At 36.5% G+C, this 20,098-nt stretch overlaps 2 protein-coding genes across 6 annotated transcripts in view; both read left to right on the top strand.

Annotated features, from left to right (window-relative positions):
• qrich1 (glutamine-rich 1) overlaps positions 1–20,098 on the top strand; it is an 821,757-nt gene that overhangs the window by 402,496 nt on the left and 399,163 nt on the right. The window lies entirely within an intron of this gene.
• Positions 1–20,098, top strand: part of tafa4b (TAFA chemokine like family member 4b) — a 122,953-nt gene that overhangs the window by 90,534 nt on the left and 12,321 nt on the right.

The raw sequence follows: 20,098 nt of genomic DNA, 5'->3' as shown, positions 1-20,098 counted from the left end.
CTATAGGTAAATCAGATGAGCCATATTGGCCGTAGTGTATGAGTGTGTGTGAATGAAAGAGTGTATGGGTGTTTCCTAGTACTGGGTTGTGGCTGGAAGGGCATCCGCTGTGTAAAACATATGCCAGAATAGTTGGCCGTTCATTCTCCTTTGGCGAACCCTGATAAATAAGGGACCAAGCTGATGGAAAATGAATGAATGAATCATTTTGCTGCATGTGTTTTAATATTTTAGTTGTGCATATTATTGCAGTAATTTACTGCTTGAAATGTCTAGTAAAATGCTAATGCTCATCATAGTTGAATCTAATGTGCCATCTAGAGTAACCTCTGTCTATAATGTTAACAAAAGCAACAAAAAATGTACTGATACAAGTGTTTATATTTACTCGTTTAGCAAATGCTTTTATCCAAAGTAACTTACAAGTGAGGATAAAAGAAGCACTTCAAATCATCATAGAGTAGCAGTATATACCAGTGGTTCTCAAAGTGGGGGTCAGGACCCCTCGAGGGATCGCGGCACAATGAAGGGGGGTCGCCTGGTGATTTACAAAAATCTCTTTATTTTTATTAAACCATAAGAATTTCCATAATTTATCCATAACCTACTGAAGAGAAAAAATAGTTGTTTATAGTTACTACATACAATGTAGTTACTATAGTAGCTTATAGTTACTAGTTCTATTGGATTGCGACCCCTGGGGTAATTACATTATATTATAGACACAACAATAGCATCAGATGCCACAGATTGGTTTTATAACACCAGGTTAAACTTTCTGGCCCATTTACAGCATTCACATTCATTTAAAAACTTAAACAAAGAATAGACTTGGGTCTATTGGTGTATGTGTGCTATTGCATGAAAGGTTTCTGCATTTTAACAACCTCCGAAAACATTGGGGGTCGCAAGTCACTGGCATTGTCATTTTGGGGGTTGCGGGCTAAAAAGTTTGGGAACCCCTGGTTAACAGTAAACACTATGAAAAGTTTACGTTGGTTAAAAAAAATTATTTCTCTCTCAGAGCATACGAAACGGAGAGAGTGTACCCCACAGGTTGTTTGTCAAGAGCACTTACCTGTGTGGAGCACTCCTACAATTGCACAATTTCCCCCCAGAAATATGGATTGTTTAATGTTGCGTTCACACCAGACATGCATGAAAAATCATTCATTCATTTTATTTTCGACTCAGTCTATTTATTAATCTGGAGTTGCCGCAGCGGAATGAACCGCCAACTTATCCAGCACATATTTTAGGCAGCGGATACCCTTCCAGCTGAAACCCATCACTGGGAAAAACCCATGAATTCTCACATTGACACACAGACAATTTAGCTTACCCAATTCAACTATAGCACATGTTTTTGGACTTGTGGGGAAAACAGGAGCACCCGGAGGAAGCCCACGTGAACACGGCGAGAACATGCAAACTTCACACAGAAATGCCAACTGACCCAGCCAATGCTCGAACCAGTGACCTTGCTGTGAGGCAACAGAGACTATAACACTGTTGCACCCCTTCAAGATTTAATTATAAAATATTTGCACGTAATAATGTGCGTGTCTAACTATGATTTCATTTTCTTTGTTAGTTGCCATGTTATAAATAATGAAAGAAACAAAAACAATATACAGCATTGCAACATCTTAAAGTGATCCGGGTCAATCAATGCTTTTTAAAACACTATTGGTTGGGTTTAGGAAAGAAGGAGGGTGGGGGATACACTCATACACTCTCATTCACTTTGGACAGTTTTTGCTTACTCAATCCACCTGTACCCCATTTCTTTGGACTTGTGGGGGAAACCAAAACACCCGGAGGAAACCCACATGACCGTGTTGAGAATATGCTCACAGAAATGCCAACTGGCCCAGCTGGGGCTCAAACCAGCGTCCTTCTTGGTGTGAGGCGACAGCACTACCTACTGCGCCACCACATCGCCATGAAGAGTCAAGCACGAGTGATTTACATGCTAAGTCAATGCATCGACGTGGCATCCTGCAGTGCGATTCGCATGAATGAAGCGGTGCAAATGACAAGATTCACGTGAATAAAACAGTGCGAGTTAACGTGCGTATTGCATGAATCCCTCGAGTTGGCGCGTTAACCAATCATGAGCTTGCTCTTGTAGTGGAGTGATTATGACTTAGTGCCTGTTGTAGGTGTCCCGAGGGAAATCTTCTTGTCGACCCCTGAAATTAGCTCATTAAACTAGGCTCGGCTCAGTCGGCAGCACCCCTAAAAGCCTCCATGATCCAGGTATAGGTTCTGGAGAAGTTGTTGAACTCAAAGAGCTGGTGCACCTCTAAAAGGATCTAGTGAACTCATACATGGCGCCAAATGAGTATATGCTGTTTTTCAGCCTTCCTAAAGCACTTGAAGCACAGCTACTTTCTCTAGAGCTACTTTTCTTCTAGAGTCACCGGACAGACAGAAGCATGAATGAAGGGAATAAACTCAAAATATTCACAAATCTATTTACGATTGAATAGCGCAGCATAAGAAAGTTTATGAAATCATTATAAAAAATGATACAATTTTACCATCTTTAATTTGGTAAAACTCTTTATAAAGCTCTTTTAATTCTCGTAATGTTGTGACATACTAGTAATGTTTATGATAGACTTATGTCTGTGAGAGACTAGTGATGTCCTTTACACGTCTTACTACTTTTTGACTAATGTACAGTAAAAATACTGCAGGCATACTTTGTGTAACATAACTGACCCAACTAATTATACAAATGCATGCTTTTCTCCAACCCAGGCTCATTCTGATTAAGTACCGCTATCAGTGTTGTGCAAGTTACTTCCAAACTGTAATACATTACAGATTACTTGTCAATTACCTTACCTTACAATATTACTGTCTCAAAATTGTAATATGTTACATGACTCTTATATTACCTTTTAGTTATTCAACAAAATAACTACAGAACTAGAACTTTTCATTCTAAAATGACAAAATGTACTGTAGACCATTTTACATCCAGGAGAAAGCGATATGAGGTAGCAAAATGACTGTGACCTATCCATGCTACTAATAATATAGTATATAATTGGCAATGTGAAGACTAAAGACAATGCAAGAAAGGATGACAGTCAGAATTACAAATGATCTAAGTCTGTTAAAAGTATGATAGAGGAAAAGTGATTATCTGGCAATATCTGTGAATAGTTTGGCAATATCCATATTAGACACAACAGGCCTATGTAAACTCCAATGCCTTAACAAGATGCAGATTTTGTTTCTTTTCTTATTGTTGCTTGCCATTATTGTATTTACTTTAAATTCAAGTGGTTGACAACACAAAACTCTCAAGCACAAAGTGAGCATGATGAACATAGCTTTCTCAATATAATGCTGGTGCACCGATTTCCTCTGTTTGTGGACAAAACTGCTTGTGAGCTCTCAAATACACGCTGCCTGCGTGCACATTTTCTCACGCTCTCGCAAATATACACTGCTTATGCACAAATTTTCTGTGTGTCTTGTGGTCCTTCTTCCTTTCGTTTTTACCTAATAAACCATAACATTTTTGGCAGTATGTTATATGATAAGATATTTCCAGTTTCAAACACTTAAAGACACAGAGAATAGACGTTGAATGTAAAATATACATTTTATTTTATAAACATTATTTAAACATCCAAAAGGTGCACCATACTAATCAAAAAAAAAAAAAAAAAAAAAAAAACTTTAAACAAAAATATAACTAACGCAAGCAGAAATGTAACTAATAGAAAATAAGGAAACACTTGATAAGGTATTATAGCCTACTGTACCATTCACTCTTCAAATAAGTCTCACTATTAATCCCATTTTATCATGGCAACTAAAATAATGTGTACTAGTCACTGTTGTGTTCTACATTGTTGATGAGATTTTGAAAGACATTTTCCCTGCCATCCTCTTCATTTTAGGAAAATGCTGTTCCACAGGGCCCTGGATCATGTCTATTGGCATGTACAGTGTTTTGAACAGTAGCCTACTACAGTAAAGTACTTCAATTAGGGCGTACTCACACTATGTACAGTTGCCTCGAACCGGGCCAAAGCACGCTTGTCCCCCCTCCCGTCTCTCCCGACGCCGCGCACTCACATTGCATTCGGGCCTGGGCATGATTACGTCATCGATGCTGCGCTGTTCTGTAAGCTCTGTCGCTCAGCACAGAGGAAATTTCTTTAGTCATATCGTTTAAGTCGTTTGATATGCAGTGACGCGCAGTCAAATATTTCGCCGAACAGATCGGCCACTTTTAATGCTCATAAACAACCATAGAGTACTCGTGCTGCATGAATTAGGAGGTTTGCTGAAGGTGCGCAGCTGTCATGCAGTGAGGGGTTTCCGTCTTTAATAAACTGCGACAGTTTGCGTTCACTAAACAAAAAGTATGATTAATTAATCCTTATAAAACAGTCGCTAAAAGTCACGTCTCGTCTCCAGTTTCGGGCTTAGGCACGTTTTGCACTCACACACAGTGTACCGCGCCAAAGCCCAAGTGAACCGCGCTCATCTGGCACACCTCTTCCAACTGGGCCAGGGCCAGCCAAGTGAACCATGCCTGAGCCAGATTCAGAGCACTCACACTTCCCAAACGATCCGGGAAACGGGCCTGGACACGGTTCTGTTGTGGTAATACTATAGTTGCTATGGTAACACAACAACTGTAATATAAACAAATTACCCAGTGCTGTAGTTTTTTATACTACAGTTCACCACACTTAATGTAGTAAAACTACACTTTGTACTTCATTTTATCAGTTCACTATTCTTAATACTACATAATGCTGAAGCATTCATTAACAAGTTGTAAATAATACTAGCCTCAAACATTGGCAGCATACCTAACACTCAAAAACACTAGAATTTATAATAGAATTTGCCTTAACCTGTAGGTAAATAGTATAGCAATATATAAATCATATCAACATTCTTGGGAACAATTTAACAGGAGGATCTCTGGAGAGCAAATGCACGAAAAGAGGGGGAATCACAAGAGACAGATTGTGTCTGCATCATCTGACGGAGCGAGAGCATATCATTCACACGTGAGCAGCGAGTGTTTTGAGTGCACGCGAGGAGTTTTGTCCATGAACAGAGGAAAACTTGCTCGTATTACATGCGCTCTCGACTTGTAATATTCCGCTTATGACATTTTTCAGTGAAATAACGCCATATGCACGTACGTCCATCTCGCGAATGTACTGTTTTCTGCCGTTTTCATTTGTTTGCCGCTTTTCCTCTGCACGCTAGGGCTTAACGTTACTGCTATCCGGGCTGAGCCAATGGCCTCGGACCTTGACCTCAGAGGCTGAAATCTATCATTAACCACAAACAGGAAATAGAACTGCAGTATTTTTTTTTTTTTGTCAATGTCTTGCGGGCGAAAAGTTTGTTGTAACCCACGCGTTACTGAACATGTACCGAGTAAAATATTACTGAAAACGTATTAGTAATGCCTTACACTTCTGAATTACAGGAAAAGTAATACGTTACTGTACTACATTACTTTTGTAACTCATTACTCCCAACATTGACCGCTATATACATTTTTTTAAGAGTGCAAACTACATCCCAGGAGCTATGTTTTTTTTTCTTTTTTTCATTTTTTGTTTTTGCAAATCCACCAGATGCCGCTGTGTACACTTTTTGAGCTCTCACAATTCTCCCACGAGTGCCATTCACACCTGCTGTTCTCACATAAATCCACTAGAGGCTGCTCTTGACAGATTGACTGATTCACTGGCTTACCGACCGACCGATCCCCCACCCTCCTTCCTTTCTAAACCCAACCAATAAGGTTTTAAAAACCATTAATTGACCCGCCCACCCTGGATCACTCTGACATGTTGCAATACTGTTTACTGTTTTTGTTTTGATGCATGGGTGTATTCCAGTGATGGGTTTCAGCTGGAAGGCCATCCGCTGCGTAATAACATGTGCTGGATAAGTTGGTTGTTTATTTCGCTGTGGCGACCCTTGATTAATGAAGGGAATAAGCCAAAAAGAAAATGAATGAATAAAATCTTGAAAATCTGGATTACTTAAAATGCTGGGTGACTGATGATCATGTAAAACAGGACACTGGGTTAATTATTTAAGCTTATTTTGTGTGTTTTTAGTGCTGGTGAAAATGCTGGTGACTGTAGGTAGAAAGAAAGACCCGCCCTTAAAAGTCAATATTTTTGTCAATATCCTTAAATAAACAGAACAATGTTTTGATAGACTTAACATCTGAATCAGTCCACAAATAAATTATAGTTGACTTATATAAACATAAAAACAATTAGGCACATACAAAAACATTTAGCAGCTAGAACTGAAATACCACTAAAGTGTTTTTCATTGCCACATATGCATCACATTGACAATGGTGGCAGTGTTTGAGTGTGTGTGTGTGTGTGTGTGTGTGTGTGTGTGTGTGTGTGTGTGTGTGTGTGTGTGTGTGTGTGTGTGTGTGTGTGTGTGTGTGTGTGTGTTTGTGAAAGTTTGTATGATTTAGAATACTTATGATTACCACATGCTGGGTTTCCCCACCAGGCCCACTACAACATGCCACAAACCACAGTGCCAACAATTACAAACACAAACAAGAAGAGACAGACAGCGAGACACTTTCGCAAGATGTCTGACATGCTGTTCCCATCGCATCTCGCTCTCTGCTTTTTCCTCTAGCCAGTTTTTTTTTCAATCTGTCCCTATTTCTTTTGTCGACGTCTTTTCCTGCAGTTTCCACTGCCGCCACATGATGTCAGACACATTTCAAACACGGCTCGCTCATACCAGAAATGAGTCTAGCAATATTACTTCTGTATCCTGGGTAGTTTCTCACATCTGCAGCAATGACAGTTTCTAAATCCAACAAGGCGCTATACAGGAAATCAAAGCTTAAATTAGTGCCTTCATATCCTCAGATAGGGCTTTTCATGACTGGAAATAGAAGGGCCATCAGTTTTCTTGCAGTTGTCCCTGCCACTTCAGCACTAAAAGCACAAAAAATCCTTCCAAGTATGTGGGCTTTGGCCAAACTCTATCCAGTTAAATGTCTAAACGGAGAAGCAAGAGATTTGGTGAGGAAAAGCTGGAAAGAGGTTCAGACAAAGGTGTCCAAAACTGCAGAGCTAAAGCCATTTAACTCCTGAAAAGCCTTAGCAGCTCAACTGGCCTTTTTCTTGGGGGAATTTTCAGACCCTCAGTCTAAAACACCTGCACGGTCGTGTGCAATAAAAAAGATAAAATCATTTTCTTCAAAGTCTTCTTTTTACTTTGAGGTCTTAACCTTTATTGTTAACCCCAGGAGGTAAAACTAAATATTGAAAGAGCAGAATTTCCAGTTTATTTATTTATTTATTTTTTATGGAGTTTGACATTTTACAACCCATAATTTGTGATGGTTAAAAACCTGAAGTACAGTTTAAAAGCTTTATTTGTTTTGTTATGGCATTTAAAAAAAAAATGACATTAGGTTGATGAAATGTGTTTAAATACTCTATGTTTAAAAGTTTTTATGTGGGTGGTAACACTTTATTTTAAGGTGGCCTTATTTTACATGTTCTGTGTACTAACTATATTAATTACAACTAATTGTGCATAATTACACGCAAGTAAACCTAAACTAACCCTCACCATATAGTATGTCATTAATTAACCTTACTCAGCAGTTACTCAATAGTTACATTGTACAGTAACACCTTAAAATCTTACCTCAGCTCAATAATGTTCATAATTTTCATATCAGGAACTTTAATGTGGAGGCTGAGAAGGAGCGCTATCCTGCTGAAGAATTTACCATCTTCTGATGTTTGTAATTTAATGAGCAGCACAAATGTCTTAATACCTCAGGGTGTTGATGTTGCCAACCACTCCGCAGATCTCTTGCATGCCCCCACACTAAATGTAACCCCAAACCATGATTTTTTCTTCACCAAACTTGACTGATTTCTTTGAGAATTATGGATGCATACGGTTTCCAATAGGTCTTCTGCTGTATTTGTGATCATTGGGATGCAGTTCAACAGATCATTCATCAGAAACATCTACCTTCTGACACTTTTCCAAATGATCAACTAGAAGTTATTATTTGTTGCTCCTACAACTGGGATTGATGACAAGACTTTCAGGTAGTGTAGTTTTACAGAAGTCAATGGCTGCATTTATTTGAGAAAAAAAACAAAAAATACTAAAAACTGTGACAAAAAATTGTTAAATATTAGTGATTTTTTTTCCTTTTTAAATTTTTCCAAGTGATGTTTAACAGGGCAATGACTTTTTTACAGCACCTTCAATATTTTTCTTCTGGGGAATTTGTTTGTTAAAATCTTATATTTTTTAAATCTTTTATTTTAGATAGAATAAAACCCGTTTTTAATTTTTAAATTTTTTTTCAATATTACAACGGTAATATTGTGAAGTGTTACTATTAATAAATGTTTTTGTTGTTATTATATATATAAAATAAATGTTGACATTAGTCTTCAGAAGACGCGTACACCCATGGCCAATATAAATTCTAGAGAAAATAATTTTTAGGTTCTAAATCAAAGAGCACAGTCATATTGTTGTTTTGCCTCACAACACACTCACGCACACAAATTATGGAGAGCTCTCCACTGTAATGAAAACATCCTCTCGTAAGGTTGCCATTATACCTAATAATGGCCACATTAATGCTAATTATGCACCCACCGATTCTCTGAACAACTCTGCAATCCGACATTAGAACTGTGAAGTACACACACGCTGTATGCCACTTCCTTCTTGGTATAATAATATAAAATATTCTTGGTTTAGGAGTAGCCTCATTTGACTATATCTTTTCCACTCTCATAGAGCAAATAAACACACACACACACACACACACACACACACACACACACACACACACACACACACACACACACACACACACACACACACACACACACACACACAAACACACACACACACACACACACACAAACCTGTGCTTTCATGTCAGCACTCAGAAGGCGTTCAAACACAACACTTGAGAGGATTTGCGTGTGTTCTTTTTGCATAATTCCACTGAAAGCTCATTTTCTCTGTATATCCGCTCTTCTCTTTTGTTGCGGACAATGAGCTTCTGAACGCCGCTCATTTCGGTGAGCCTCATTTGAGCAGACTATTGATTGGCTTCTCAGAGGCGGATTTGGAGTGAACCGGGCTTGTTTGGAAGTGACACTGGAGAGCTTGGACTGCGTGGAGGACTTGCAAAGGCAATTTCATTTCAAAGCAAAAACAAGATTATTTTGCTTACCCCATTGTCAGATTTTTTTTTTAGAGTGACAAAAACTCTTTTTTTTGTAGTGTGGGATATAATAGTTTGTAGAGAGGAAGTAAATTGGCAACATGTGCTCATTCTGAAAACATAGCCCTATAAACATTTCTGGAGATCTTAAATTATTTAGCCAGATGTACGTATGGCTGCATTAAATTTTTTAAATGAAAACTACAGGGCTACAGTCCCGTGAAGAATGGTTCCAGAAATTGGGTACAACAAAAACAGAAGCCAAAAATTAAATAAACATGTGAATAACAGGGTGAGAATGTGTTAAAATCTGAAAATGTTGTAAAAATCAGGCAGGTGCTTTTATTTTTCTGTATTGATTTTTAAATTTGTCAGTTGGGTTTGGGGAAGGGGGTGGGCGGGTCAATCTGTGCTTTTTAAAAAATTATTGGTTGGGTTTAGGGTAGGAGGAGGTTGGGTCAGTCGATCAGTCAGCCAGTCATTCAGTCAGTTATAGGGCTGTGCAATTAATCGAAAATCCGATTTCGATTTCGGCTTTGGCTTCTAGCGATTATAATAAAAAATTTAATCGAGATAAACGATTATTGCATCATTTACCACCCCCTTTCCAGTTGTACACGTGCTGCTTTTAAAGGCGCGAAAGACCACATGCTTCTGTGTGTGTGTGTGCGGTGCACACACACACAGAAGCATGCGGTCAGCATTTGGTCTCATTCGCACTCTGAGAGGCGCAGAGCAGAGCACACACATCTAAAGTCATCTTAATGTGAGCGCTTTAATGGCCAAATATGTGTCAAAACGCAGTGTTTAGAGATTATTCATATTATTCCTCATTTGTGTAATAAACAAACGAGTTGAGAATCAAAAGACACGTGAAAGAGAAACCATTAAAGTGACAGTGCGCAATTCCTGCTGCGCCTGTTTTTATCATTATTAATCAAACAAAACGAGAAAATCCATCACTGCTCTTGACTGAAGGACGTTTGTAGCTAAAGTTTTTTTCTTACAGTGAAGATGCTTAAAGCACAGTTTGTTTCATATTTTTATTCTATTGTATTTATTTCTCTTTCCTTTGCAGGGTGGAAAATAACTGTATATATGCAGTTAAAGCCAGAATTATTAGCCCTCCTAAATATTAGCAACTTTTCCTCCCCAATTTCTGTTTAATGGAAAGAAGATTTTTTTTCAACTTATTTCTGAACATAATAGTTTTATTAACTCATTTTTAATAGCTGATATCATTTATCTTTGCCATGATGACAATACATAATATTTTACTAGATATTTTTGAAAATACTAGCATTCAGATTCAAAGTGTGATTCAAAGGCTTAATTAGTGTAATTGGGCAAGTCATTGTATAGAAGTATTTTCTTCTGCAGCCAATCAAAACATATATTGCTTAAGGGGCTAATAATATTGATCTTAAAATGGTTTCTAAATATTTAAACCTGCTTTTATTCTAGCCAAAATAAAACAAATAAGACTTTCTCCAGAAGAAAAAAAAAAATATTATAGGAAATACTGTTAAAATCCCTTGCTCTGTTAAACATAATTTGGGAAATATTTATTAAAAAAAAAATTCTCAGGAGCGCTAATAATTTTGACTTAAACTGATAATCGTTTTAAATAATCGTTATTACAATCATGACCAAAATAATCGTGATTATGATTTGTCCCAAAATCGAGCAGCCCTAGTCAGTTAAACCGTCAATCAACAGCGGCCTCTGGTGGATTTACGTGAGAACAGCAGGCACAAATGGCACTCACATGGAAAATTTGAAACAGTGGCCTTTGGTGGATTTGCAAAAAGCAACAACTGCAAAAAAAGTAGCTCCTGGGACGTATTTGATGCTCCTCAGAAATTTATATAGAGTTACATTTTTCACGCTGAGCCAGCTCTTGGTCCTCAACCAGCTAAAAAAGCTTGCTTAAGTTCTGTGTGGAAGAATTTTACAGTCAGTGCTGCAGATAAAACCAAAGTGATACTATATGTAATGTGTGCAAAAGTCAGATCAGCAGAGGTAGAGATAGCAAATATCTGCCGACATCTGCTATGCATAATCATTTATTTATTCATTTTCTTTTTGACTTTGTCTCTTTAATAATCGGTAGTTGCCACAGTGGAATGAACCGCCAACTTCTCCAGCATATGTTTTACACAGCAAATGCCGTTCGAGCTGAAACCCATCACTGGGAAACAGCCATACACTCTCATTCATTGGGAAAGTGAGTGCACGGGGAAACATGAACACACCCAAACAAACACAGGGAGATCATGCAAACACAGAAATGCCAACTGACCCAGCCGAGGCTCAAACCAGTGAACTTCTTGCTGTGAGGCGACACCGCTACCCACTGCGCCATCGCGCTGCCCTCTATGTTATGCATAATCACTTGCACTTAAAGCATCCTCTCCTGTATACTGTCTGCCAAGCACCAATCACCCCACCAGCACCAATTCATCATCACAGCCATGTCCTGCTAAACCCTCCACAAGTGCTAAACCATCAACACAGCCATGTTCTGCCCCTGCAAGTCAGTTTCAAACATAAAAAAAAAACTATAAATAAAAAAATATCAAAAAGATAACAGGGCTGTATCTTTTAATATTATCTAGAAAACAACTTTTGTTCAGCCAGATCTCTCAGTTAAAAATAAATTTTAGTTCTTGAAATTCTGTGCATTGGAAAGAAGTTTGTTTTCTCAGAAGAAGAACAGTATTTTTGTCTATTCAGCGTAGAGCTGTAATCAGGCCATAAAAAATAGGCCTGATAGGACCAGAGCCCGACAGAATTCGACCTGAGCCTGACAAGTACTGTACATTTTGATTGATAGCTTTATAAAGCCTGAACCCGTTATAGCCTGACATTATTCAAATGTGCACAGGTACACAGCTCTTTTGCCTTTTTTCATGAATGAGTCATTTATATGTTTTAACATAATTTATTAGTAACAAACATAGGCTATAGGCCACTTGGAAGTTGGAACAAAGAAATGAAATAAGTCCTCTGTAACATCGTAACATCTCAGCACTTTAAACAGGCCTATTTACATACACTTAGCCTTTAAATTGGTCAACACACCAATAAAAATAAGTATTTCCTAACAAATTAAATTAAAATAAATTATAAATCATGACATGTATTTGGCAATAATGAAATTAACATAAAGGCTCTGTGAGATTTGTTTCGTCACTTCCCTTCACAATCTGGCCTTTAAGGTGAAGCTTAAAAGAAACGCCTAATGACAACATTAGCCTGTATACTCTGTCTACATTATCGTTTTATGGTTTAATTAATATTTATTTATAATTTAAAAAACCCTGTACTTACCAAGATTAGGCTACGTGTTTTTTGTGAAGGAACATTATTGAATCCACTGAAAATGGCTTTAGCGCAGTCCTGCACTCAGGAGCAGCACTGACTACCCTTTCACTGATGCTGCAGGCTGGGATGTATAGATCTTATATGGGATTGTGACGGTCACGGAAATCACGGCTGACCCGACCCTATCTAAAATGATAGAAATTAAACCGGAACCCACCCGAACCCGTCGGGTCCCAGCTCTTATTCAGCGTCCTCCAACATAGACGGGAGGTGGTGTGGTTCATAATGTTCACATGGTATTTTATTAGTTGTTGGTTTAACCATGGATGAGGTAATGACTGTTATGTTATATTCTTTTTAATGCATTTTCTTGTTACATGTTCAAAAACAACAATCAATATTGCATATCCATAATTATTATAATGCAAATAATTAAAGAATACTTACACTATAACATAAATTAGAAGTGTAATGCAAAAAGTGGATTTTTACACCCATTTTAAATTTTACTCGAATACAAATACAAATACTTTTCCCCCCTCGACAAATACAAATATCCCCCCCCTCCCACCTCAACAAATTCAAATACAGACACTTTTCCCCCCTCATTTAATGAGAGTCATATTTGATTTTTTAAATACTTTAAAGTTTTTCACATTTAACAAACCCCAAACCCACCCCATGCCAGCAAATAATAATGAATAAATATGTAAAATTTAAATACATATAATCAAATAAAAATAAAAAATGCAGATACTTAATCATATACCTCCATGAACAGTTTATACATGCACATATATACAAAGGTCCACTCAAACATCCGCATATATACATTACATATACTGCATAGATACATGCATATTTACTTCATTAATGGAAAGACGAAAAGTTTGGATATATATAAATACCCAATTATGAAAATGTGTATTTTGTACACATTGGTATATTTCATGAAATCTTTCACACCACTCAACTATCATTGGTCAGTCTCCAGATATTCAAAAAATGACTTCCAAATCTTTGAGAATTTATTTGGTTTACCTTCAATGTCCTATCTAATCTTTTCCATGTGTAATACATTACAGAACTCTGTAAGCCATGTCTTAAAAAGGTTTAATCTCTTTGTTCCGCATCAACAACATTACCTTTTTTTTTTTTTTTTTTTGCTATAGTCATCTCAAATTGAACTGTACAGTAGTAACTACAGTATATAGTAACCTTTTTGGAATGAAATAATATTACTTGACCAAATCCTTGTTATGTTCTGCTGCCTAAACCATGGGCAATGGATGAATCAGAGTTTGTTTTTATCTTTTTACTATTGCAGTGTTGCCATGTCCACTTATTTTAAGAGCCTGTTGTTTAGGCTTGGTGAGAAATCTGTTAACTATTGAGTTATTTCAATGATCAGATGTGGCCAATGATATTTTATTATTCTTTTTAAGATAATGTATTTAGATTTATTTTGGTTAATTAGTTGCCACCAAGACCTGGCAATACAAATTAATATTTTTTACCTGTTGCTCTGTGATTTGTTACTCAGATGTTTTTGTTGATTATTATTGAGCTTATGCGAAGAGATACAAGTCATTACCATTGTTTTCAGTTGAATTTTAAAGGGCACCTATGGAGAAAATCATCTTTTGTTAGCTGTTTGGACATAACAATGTATAGTGTGTCCACAGTCATATTGGGGTGATAGAAGGAGAATAAGTCGCTTTTTTTAATTCACTGATGTTAAAATAGGATCTAAATCCCTTCCTTTTTTTGTGGACGACCGCAACTTGGCGTAGGAGTGCAGTTTCCCTGCCCACCAAATTAACATGTTTCCTTTTTAATGCGTATAATCATATTAACAAGACAGGACGTGCGCAAAGCAACTAGGATTAAAAGATCTGTTTAGCTATCTATGATCATCAATTATCATCAACTGTTTAAACAGTGCATGTTTATAATGAATTACAGTGATTTTATTGTCTTTATTACCACAGCCGCATGTCAGTACAATTATAAAAGATGACGCTTAAATCAGGATTATTTTGTACACTAACTTAACGAATATCCATCCAGCAGCGGATATTAACATGCATCCTTTTGCCGTGCAAAAACAGAGCAAAGCTAAAAGCGCGCCCTGTGTGTGTCAGCTGTGTGTGTGTCTGTGTGTGTGCATGAAATTTGTAATAACATTGTGTGTGACTTATCGAAGGCTTGATTTCACTCCACAACAAGTACACCAAATAATCATTGGAAAAGTTCTTACTGTAATATTTCTCACAAAAGTTTAATGAGATCTGCTTCCTTCATGTCTGTCACTGTGCTGTTTTTCTGATGCAGAAAGAGACTAAGGCACAGGCAACAAAAAAAGCTACAATATGCTCAGAGGTGAAAATTACAAACTTCTAAAATGTATAATAAATAATCTGATGCATGGTTTGAGTTGAAACTTTACAGATACATTCTAGAGACACAAAAGACTCTTAAATCTTGAAAAAAAGGGGTAAAATTTAAGCTTTTTAATCAAATCACAAACATTTTATTGTTTTCACTTAAAAAAGTAAGTGTTGTGCTACCTAAAATTTGAAGTTTACTTCACTTAAATAGTGAGGATGTCTTAACTCAGGTTAAACATGACAGGACTTGACAATACAAGTGTAATGGATGTGGCTCTAAGTTTAATTAACTTAAATAGATAAGTTGTCATTAATTAAAAATGATGTTAATAGGACTTTATAATTCAAGTGTAATGAACATCGTTTATGTTTAGTAAACTTACATTTTGAAGTTAAATTTCTTATTCACACACATACACTATGGTCAATTTGTTTATTCAATTCACATATACCACATGTATTTGCAGGTATCTAAGAAGATCCTCTCAGACAAACACACACCACAATAATACAATGAGAAAAAGACAGTCAGTGTTTCCAGATACACTTAAATGTTTTCAGCTCAAACTGTCCAAAACCCTCCAAAACACACAATAAAAGGCCTAAAAAACTATAAATACACTTTAGGTACACACATACTTGGTTATTGTAAAATATTTAATATAAAATGCATGGTCAAAACATGCAAACTGATCCCAAACCCGCCCAAATTGCGTCAACCCGCTTAAGCCTTTTTTACCAGCACAATCAAATTCTAATCCTGCATAAAGACGCTTATCATCTGTCTTCATCCCCCCCCCCAAAAAAAAAAAAAAGTATTACAGTAAATTAAAATAAATGCATAAATTACATAAATAAATAAAATAACAAAACTCATACAAATACAGTTTTAAAGTTGATTTATTTCTATAAAAATATTCAATTTAATGTGCACATGTTTGTGCTATTTAAAGCTCAGATGTTTGAAAAAGTTAACTAATATATGTATGAGTTCAGCTGAATCTTTTAAAGCATAAGTTCAGCCAAGTAAAACTTTGATATATAAGTAATGCCAACACATTCAATCCAGATAAGAAACTCAAAATATTAAGTTGGCATAACTAATTTGCACAATATATATATATATATATATATATATATATATATATATATATATATATATATATATATATATATATATATATATATATATATATATATATATATATATTTTTTTTTTTTTTTTAAGTGCAGTCCCTTTACTAACACTTTATTGGGCCAATCGAAGACAGACTGGAAAAGATGTAGTTATCTGTGTGCTGCTCCTAGTGAGTCAGAAATGACACATCTCACGTGCCAAAATGCTAACCGGTTGAAACGTGAAACACACTCCCTGCCCTGCCATCTAAACCCACGCCTCCTGAAACACAAACACGCGCACCGTAAAGATAACAGCAGACAACCCACTAGATCATGTGATTCACCAGTTAGAAAACTTTATAGTACTTTTTGATACTTCAATTCTAAAAAAAAAAATAAATAAAAAAGTTGTCATGATGTGCAATATTTCATGCATGCAAGGATCCCTGGTCTCAGTCTCACATGCTTTGTCCCAATGCAACTATTGTATGCTTAGTGGTTGGCTGGCAGGGTGCAGGAATTAAACTTATTACTAAGCTATAATTGCATGCTATTTCAGACTAAATGTTTAAAGTGGCATGGTAAACAATATAGGGAGCACATCACAAGTTGTCATTGTTCAGAAATGAACCAATGTAAATATAAAACCAACTTCATCTCAGTAAAGCAGGCTGGAATGAATGGCACCATTTATTAATATTTTGTTGTTAAACTGAATAAAAACCTACATTATTGATGCTGTAAAAGGTCCCTTATGAAACCGAAAATAGTCATATCAACCGTTCGCCGGAAAATTTCAGTGGCTGAACAACACTTCTGTGCATATAACCCATAATACAACACAATCTACATAAGCTTTGCGTGACTTAAACAGTTTTAAAACATAAAACTACCTAAAAGAAATACTTCAACCATGGTGTCATCCTTCCTCCAGGGTGCAAAATTAACTTTAATATTGATTCAGAATTTTTTAAGTTTTCATTCAACATTTGTTTTTATCCCTGTGTCTTGTGTGCATATAAACACGCAGGTGGATCTGCGTGAACAGAGATGTGATGATGCACAAATCTACATTTGCTGACAGACAGTTTGGGCTACTTATCAGAATTATGCGAATTATTGGCAGAACTGGATTTAATTGTAGTTTTATGCCTTGTCCAGAATACATATAAATGCATTTCGATCATTTACTTTATTCATTACTATTAGAAGGTGAAGAGACTTTCAAACAGCACAACAAAAAGGTTTCTGAAGACAATCACTTAATGCACCTTTAACACTAAATTGCAGATATCCTTACATATCTGAGAATGTGTTCATTACATTAATGTTTGAGAAGCAGTTTTTTTGCTTTATTCAGAGAGACTAAAAGAGCATGACTTCCTGCGCTGACATCAATCAAGTTGTTTTTGTCACACTGTGATCGTCTAGCATGGTGTTAATGACTGTTTATCCAACCTGTGCTTCAGCAGGTATCTGTCTGAGAAAAAATGTTTTGATACTGTCCTCCATATTTCTATGCTGGGAGGTGATGAGGTCTGTGCTAGTCATCTTGGTGGTTTTATTTGTCATTAAATGGCAAACCTACAGCTGAAATTTTCTGTGATTAAAGGCTGTTCACATCAGGGAAGACAGATATAATTATAAAGCTGTAGTAATTGAGAAGCTGAAAAAACAGCTAATGATGAACAGTTATTGTGGGAATCAAAAGAATGTTTTTTTCCCCCAGGTTATTAACAATAAAAACAATAACAGACAATCAGAACAGTGTTAAAGGTATACATTTTATTCATTAATTTTCCTTCAGCTTAGTCCCTTATTTATCAGGGGTTGCCACAGTGGAATGAACCCCCAACTATTCCAGCATATGTATTATGCAGCGGATGCCCTTTTGGCCGTACACCCATACACACTCATTCATACGCGCATACATTGTGGCCAATTTAGTTTATTCAATTCACTTATAGTGCATGTCAATTGACTGTGGGGGAAACCGGAGCTCCTGGAGGAAGACAACACACACTGGGAGAACATGCAAACTCCACACAGAAATGCCAACTGGCCCATCTGGGACTTGAACCAGAGACCTTCTTGCTGTGAGGCGAGCCACCGTACCACTCATTTTGTATTTTGTATTTAAATGAGTTTTTATTTTGATATTATTTTTCAAATTTCTGCTAATTTCTGTTTCATTTTACTTTTGTTTCATTAATCGTTTTGTTGGTGTTGTGAACATATGTCGATTTAGGCTTTATATAATGGACCCTATTATATATCCGGTGCAATAAGGCGCAAGACGTGTTTGGCACGATCTTTGGAGGGATCTGGCTGCAGACTCGGTGCAGGGCAATCTGAGCTGCATCCAATGCTTTTTAATGCGCTCACCTAATCACACCCCCTTACCCTACCCATCACAGTGACGTCACTCACTTTATTGAGTGCATTGTGTCTACATTGCATTGCTGAGTGATGCAATCTCAGCTTGCATCATGAAGGCTGCATCCAGATACCATTTTCAGACCAGCGCAACACTTTTTCATGTTTTATGCCATGTTTTTTAAATAGCAAATCCCTTTCGCACCACTTTTTGGACTCAAGAGTGTTCTAGTCTAAAAAGGAGGTGTGTTAAAGCACATTGTTGGCACGTTGCTTTTGACCATTTAAAAGCTTGTCTAATGTCCAGCAAAAAGTGTGTTAGTTGTGCACCTATGCAGATTATTAGACACAGGATGTACAGCAATACACAAACATCTTTACATATAAAAAAAATTAAAGGATTAAAATGAAAATGATTACTTTCTACATAAATATAAAAACTACTGCCTCCATACCTTCTTCATGTCTGGGGGCTTTTTCAGTTAATTCATGACAATTTGCTTTTGTGTAATCTTATTATTATTAGCAGTATTATTTATTATATGCATATTTATATTTGCTTTAATAAAAACACATTTTGTCCACCTGTCAGGCATAGGAATAGAAGGTGTGTTAAGATACAACTCAGTTTTTTTGACCACACTTCATTATTATTGTTCATTAATTCATTTGCTGTAAGAAATAAATTTAGAAATAGTTTTGAAACTAATCTTTGCGCTTAACAAACAAAATTTTTAATTATGTAGGCTAAAAAGTAAAGGAGTAAAGAGTAAAAGTAAAGTAAAGAGAAAGTAAAGAGGCCAAATGGAGAAGGCTCATTCTTTATCCTTGCGCTGCATTAACTCGTGCAAACCCCTTAATAGTAACAATAAATAATAAAATAAATGTTTAAACAATGAACCCAAAACCACACAAACATTTAAAGTAAAGATAAAGGGTTATGGCAAAACCTTTTCATATTAAATACCATGAATGTAATTAAACAGGCTTAGTTTAGATTTTTTTTTTTTGGCAAATGATGAAAGTTAGAACACATGTTTTATGTTCACATATAAAAGAAAATATGTTTTTGTAAACAAAATGTAGTTGTCTATAACAACTGTCTACTGGTGTTTTTGTAAATAACCACAAACTAGTTTTATTTTTTGTTTTTTTTAGCACAGAATAAAGCCTGGTTTATACTTCTTAAGATCTTGTCAAGTGATCAACGTGACCCACGGTGCATGCAGTGTGCGTAGCTGTGCATTTCTAGACCTTTTTCTTGGCTGCAGCATGGAGGGCGCCATAGCGACCAGCGTCTTCCGGTAGAATTGTTAGAACTTCCGTTTACAGCGTTTAAAATAGGTAATTTGACACAACTTTGAAGGGTGTATGTTAAAGCCATAATAGTCTGTCAGATGGAATTCAATCGCGAGAGAAAAAAGTTTTCCTAGTTCACGTGTCTGCCGTCAGAAATACAATGTGTGTGTGTGTGTGTGTGTGTGTGTGTGTGTGTGTGTGTTTCCGCGGCCTGTCAGCTGTTAGCTCAGCAGCTCTTCAACACACACATACACACACACACACACACACACACACACACACACACACAAACACACACACACACACACACACACAC

The sequence above is a fragment of the Danio rerio genome, chromosome 11, assembly GCF_052040795.2.
Source record: "Danio rerio strain M-AB ecotype USA chromosome 11, GRCz13ab, whole genome shotgun sequence".
In the NCBI taxonomy this organism is placed as follows: domain Eukaryota; kingdom Metazoa; phylum Chordata; class Actinopteri; order Cypriniformes; family Danionidae; genus Danio; species Danio rerio.
The sequence above is the reverse complement of the archived record's forward strand: the minus strand, read 5'-3'. Positions and strand labels throughout refer to the sequence as shown.